General features: G+C 49.1%; 1 long non-coding RNA gene across 1 annotated transcript; it reads left to right on the forward strand.

Moving 5' to 3' along the window:
* The first annotated feature begins 727 nt into the window (after positions 1-727).
* On the forward strand, positions 728-3950 carry LOC311434440. The gene is made up of 4 exons (XR_014691495.1): positions 728-757; positions 1513-1666; positions 2403-2473; positions 3817-3950. It is a non-coding gene; the product is annotated as an uncharacterized lncRNA (long non-coding RNA).
* Positions 3951-5868: the final 1918 nt, after the last annotated feature.

The following is a 5868-nucleotide window of genomic DNA, read 5'->3' on the forward strand; positions in this document are numbered from 1 at the left end:
CCTGTCGAATGCTAAAAGATAATGCGTGCTTGGGAGAAAACTCATTTGCTCAGTCATCTTCAAGCGCTCTAATTTAATTCCTTCACTTTAAGAGCTGAGCATTGCTGCTGACAGCTCAGTTAAAAACTCCAGAGATTATTATTTATTTTTTTTTTTTTGCAAGGGAGACATGGACATACTGGGGAGAGCCCTCCGTGTGAAGATGGTGAAGGGTCTGGGGCATGTCTCGTATGGGGAAAGGCTGAGACAGCTGGGACTGTTGAGCCTAGAGAAGAGAAGGCTCAGGGGGGGAATCTCATCAATGTATATAAATGCCTGAAGGGAGGGTGTAAAGAAGTATCCAGCCTCTTTTCAGTGGTGCCCGGTGCCAGGACAAGAGGCAGTGGGTACAAACAGAAACACAGGAGGTTCCCTCTGAAAATCTGGAAATGCTTTTCTACCCTGAGAGTGATGGAACACCAACACCGGTTGCCCAGAGAGGAGCAGACTCTTCCTCCTTGGAGATATTCAGAAGCCATCTGGACATAGCCCTGCTTATCTGGCTCTAGGTGGCCCTTCTTGAGCAGGGGGGTTGGACCAGATGACCTCCAGAGGTGCTTTCCAATCTCAACCACCCTATGTGTGTGCTTATCAATAGCACAGGGAATCACAGAGCTGAGCTGTGATTAGCTTACGGGTGGAGCAGCATGCTAGGGTATTGATCAGAGCTCAAAGTCAGCTGCTGGGCAGTGTGCTGTGTCCCAGGGCTGGAATACAGGTCAGTATGAGGAGCATCTCCAGAGCTTGTTATGGTGGAGCCTTCTTCCTTGGACACCACTACGTGTCAATCTGTTTTTCTGCAATTTCCCTTTAAGACTCCGAATCCGCCCCAAGCAGCAGGTGATCTTGCCTGTAGCGGAGAGGACTAAGCCTGGGAAAGTTTGGTTAAAAGAGAGCAGGTTATGAAAACAACCCTCTCTGCACGGCTTGAACCTGTCAGCAGGACGCTGCCGACAAGGCAGCTGGAGGGGAAGGCGGTGGGCTCGTCGGCCCCGAAGCAGCGCAGCCCACACAGCCTGCAAGCCTTGCGGCCCCGCTGTGGGTCTGGGGGAGGTGTGCCTGCCTTGCCAGGTGGGCCCTGCACGGCAGGCAGATGCTTAAGTGGCCGTAAACATTTAATCCAAGCGATCGCTTTGAATCCCTGCTCTGCCAAGGGCTTGAGAGGGGAAGAGTGCGTGTGATTCTGTATGGGCTGCTGGGCTCATCTCCAAAGTGCAGGGTGCTTGTGAGTGTCCTCTTTGGGACTGTGTTATTGGCCCCTTGCAAGAGAAATAGCTCTTCGTAGGGACAAATCTCTCTGCAAGTGGCTGCCACGTGAAGTTTTGCTGTTGTCCAGACCTGCAGCAGTCAAGAAGAGCTAGAAAGAAGGTGGCCAAGGGGCTGGGGATGTCAGTCTGCCCAGGATGTCTGTCTTGGTGTCCTCTTCAGGGTAGTAGTCTTAGAGCAGGGATTGCTGCAAACATTTTCCTACAGGCAAACTCACCGTGTTGGTTCCTGTTGGCTTTTCTCGTCTCCTCCGTTTTCTGGAAACACTCTGCCAGTGCCGGGTTTACATGCAATTTTCCTGGAGCTTGGACAGTCAGCCAAAACAGCGGGAGCTTTTTGGAAATGACAGAAGCCAGCTGAGGTCAGTTCTGATCCAGTAGGAGCTTTACTGAGCCAGTCTTGATTGGGAGTCACTTTCATTAGGCCAAGTCAGTAGGAAACACAGAGAGCTGGCTGAAAAGGTGTAATTCCTGGGGAGCAGCTTTGGATGGAAATCACCTCCTGGATGAAGGAGTAGGAGCCATGCTGAGTTATTTGCTGCTATAAGGGACTTTGTTCTTGACCAGTCGAACTGGACAAGGCTCTCGAAGTTCTTCACAACTTTCCTCATTTCCTCAGACTGTTTCCAAACAAGCAGCAACACTCCTGTCGCTTCTGCATAAGGAGCAGCAGAGTTTACTCTGCCTTTTGTGGGTGCCCCTAGGCCAGGCTGGAACCTTCCGTACTCATGGCTGCTGTTTAAGTCCATTGCACAGCCCTCACCGCCGGTGTATGAAGGCTTCTTCTGAACCTCGTCAGAAAATGATTTCCTCTCCCGGGCCTCAGAGCTGTGTATTTGTAGAAGTGCCGTATCACAGCGTGATGTGCTGATGTTTGTAATTCTGTTTTGGGACATATTCAGCAAGCCATGCAGCCCTGTAGTAGCCTAGGTGAGCATCCCCTGCTACGCGTGCATCCATCAAGGCAGCTCCCCCTTTCTCCCAGGATTATTTTGCTTCCTCCTTTCTGAGTTGTTACGTCTTCATGATTGCATGGATTTTCTTGGGATGCTTCCAGGCTGTTCTGCTTCTAATGCAGCATCCGATCCATGTTTTTAGGTGTCTAGCTGAGGATGCGGGACACCTGGGTTCAATTTTGTACTTTGCCCCAGACTTCTTGCATGACCTTGGTTATCCATGAAGTGCTTTTTCCAGCATGCTTTTCTTGTGACTGATCAAATTACACATTTTTAGAAGCAAAAGTCAATCTCTAACAGAATAGCAAGCACAAGCTTTTGCATGCTGACTGCTCATGAAGTACGGGGTACCTGCATGTGGTCTGTGTGGTTGTACTTGAGAAATAATAGTTTAGAGTAATTACCAAATGATCAAGGGCATTGCTACATTGGCAGAGCCACCTAGTGGGAATATGGTCTGCCTGACTGGAAGGCTTTCTGCTGGATTGGGCACAGTTTTCTGCCTGCTCCCTTCCCAGCTGTGGGCTCTTCTCTTGTTTACCCATGTCTTGTTAACAACCATGAGGACATTATAGTGTTGCATCAGTTTAAATGCATCTGCATGAGGGTTTTTGCTGGCACAGGTACATCAGCAGCCCTCTTTGGCTGGATGAGCTCTGCAATGTGAGACAAACCTTAGTCTTTGAGTGCCTCAGGGACTTACCCGTAATTGGGGTGTAATTGTGCCTCTCTTGCCTGTAGGTCTGTGTGAAGATGAACACATTAAAATTAAGAATTGCATGAGCTGTCGCTGAAGGGATCAGTGGCAAACTCTAATAGATGCAGCCCCAGTCAACCAAGATTTCATAAGATGTTCAGTCCCCAATGTATGAACTGAAACATTGATAAATGGAGGTGAGCACATGCATGAGATGGAGATGCAAATCAGTTCAACATTTCATGAATTCTAGGTATCCTTTGCCATGCTTCTAAAGATACCCACGTTTATATACAAAGAAAGAAAACGTAAACCATGAGAGCATTAAGGTGACCTGTTTACTGTGCTCCTCACTTGACTTGGACAGTGTTTTGGTCATTGGTTCTCAGTCTTGTCTCTCAAATGGAGTAAAATCATTAAATTGAGGATTCTCAAAGAGCAAGCGTAGACGATGGCACTTTACTGTACATTTGAGGCCTCTTAAGGCCAGTAGTTCTGAGAGTTAGTGTGTGATTAGATCTATTCCAAACCAATTTGGTTTTGGATGGATTCTTGAAAGCTTCTGCTGGGAGAAGCTCTGTGACCTAGTGCTCCATACATCAAACTCTATGATAGGAGCTTTTTTTCAGCCTGACCTGTAAAAGCAGTTCCTTCTCTTGGCCTAAAAACTGATGGGGCAGTTGACCTACCACGTTTGGCTTCAGGAAGAGGCTCTGATCCCACTGGTGTCAGAAACCAAAATTCATGGCAGTTACTCTAAGGTCAGCATTTCACATCAGTGCATACTTGGCCTTTATACTTCAGAGCAGGTATTTTAATTTTAATTTTAATATATACATATATTTTTTTTCCCTTTCAGGTGCTAGAGGATAAGAGGCTTGGAACTGTCTGGTAATGGAAGAGCAACATGATGCCAGGAGCTGTGTTGCTGGGAGCATGTTTTAGCATGGTTGTCTTATAAACTGGGAAGCTGGGTCCTCTGTAGGAATCACAGATACAGAGAGTAACAAAAATAGAAAAATTATTAATTTTGCCCACTAATCAATTGCTGGTAGTGTGTGCCGACAGTCTTTGGAAACGACTGCTTTTCATTCTCTGTTTTCTGACTTGATAGATCTGTCTGTCCACTTACCTGCCCACCTTTATTGGGCATGCACAGGGTGATGGTGAAGAATACAGACCCTGAGTGAGGTTTTGAGCTAGATTCTCCTTGGCGTATGATCTCTGGTCTGGCACAGGCATCTGGGGGAGGTCACCAGGAAGCCACGTGTACTTTCCTTGTCATATGGGGCAGTCACAGTGTGGGTTAGAGTACGCTGAGGGCAGTTTGTTCTCGTGCTGCTGATGGATAAACTCCACAGACTCTCGTTCTGATGAAGAATCAGATAATAAAACAGAATTTTGCTGAGAGCTCTGCCCCTGTTGAGACATTTTTCTCACTGGGAAATTCTCTGCTTTGCACCCGCAGTCCGGATGACATGCATTGAGCTTTGCAAAATGGCAGGGGAGGAAAAAAGACGGAGAAGTGGCGTGTAGTCTCCAGGCCATTTCCTTCAGCCCAGGAATTTTTCCATCCCATCTCCCTCCCTGTGTTTTTTCTAAATGGCAGAGAGGAGCCGGGCTGTAGCTTACAAGTCATGCTGTTGTTGTTTCTGTAGTGTACAGTGCGCTCTGTGAAGGGCATTTTGCCCTTCCACACAAAGATTTCAGCCTGCGCCCCGGTACAGCTCTGCCTCTGTCTTCTGCTGGGAGGCCTCAGCACGGGGGAAACACGTCCTGGGAAGGCAGAACAGGGCTGGAATTAGTCGGATGCAGAGGAGAGGGGCTCGATACTAACGGCCAGATAGGCTCTGACAGCCTCACACCAACGGGCCACTCTCCTCTACAGGGAGTTTACGAGGCCTTGGCTTGTGTGGCCACCTCCACTTATGAACGAAAATCAAAACCAGATTGATGTCCCCCTCCCAACAGCAGCTGCCTGTTTTTTTTGCATAAATTGTGCTCCCCTGCCCCTCTCCGGGGGAGCTCCATAAAATAAATGGATTCATTACATGCGGATTTCCTTTTCCTTCTTCTCTGGAGAAACAAAGAGCCTATTAGACACAATATGGAAATGCACATACGCATGCACACACGTGCAGACAACATGAAAACGTGCACGTGCACATGCAGAGCAGAAACTCCCTCGCTCTCCCATCTCCCTACCCAGACAGTGCCATAAAATACGTGCAGAAAACCCCTTCTCCGTCGCATGCACAGCTCTGCCAAACACACAAGCGTGTATTCATTCGCACGGATCTGCAGCTTAAATTCCGAGCTAACGAGGACAGGAAAGCCCAGGGCAAGTTGCCTCCTCCCTGAAGGTGCAGCGCTGAGTGGGGTTGTGTTCCTCAGCCAAAGCCGCCCGTAGTGGCTGGGAGTGGTGTTTTTTACCAAGAGCAGAAGGGCCCTGGCTCGCAGTGGGGTAACCACAGCAGCTGGGGGGCTGCCAGCTTGCCCCGTCCAGCTGCGGTAGAGGAGGGTGCTGTGCGTCTGAGGAAAGGCAGGGGGATGAAGGTAGGGAAACGGTTGGGAGCCCTTCATTCCTCTCATCTCCAGGTGGCGGCAATACTGGCACAGGAAAGAGCTGGAGAGCTCACCTTCCCTGGGAAGCTCTGCCCGTGCGCAGCAGGCACAGATGCAAACCTCACCCACCTGTGCGGCAGGGTGAGGGGCACGCTGCAAACCCCTCGCCAGGCAGCTTGCACAGAGTTAGGAGGTACACATGCTCACCTTCTGGATGCTGCCACCAGGCGTTGGCCACAGAACAATAAATAGGTATGTGGATATGTTCACATTGTATGCTAAAGCTGGGTCTGAGCCTGGGTTTGAGTGCTGACTTGCTTCCCGTGCAAACTTAACACCCTCATCT

Source organism: Aythya ferina (assembly GCF_964211825.1).
Source record: "Aythya ferina genome assembly, chromosome: 3".
NCBI classification, from domain to species: domain Eukaryota; kingdom Metazoa; phylum Chordata; class Aves; order Anseriformes; family Anatidae; genus Aythya; species Aythya ferina.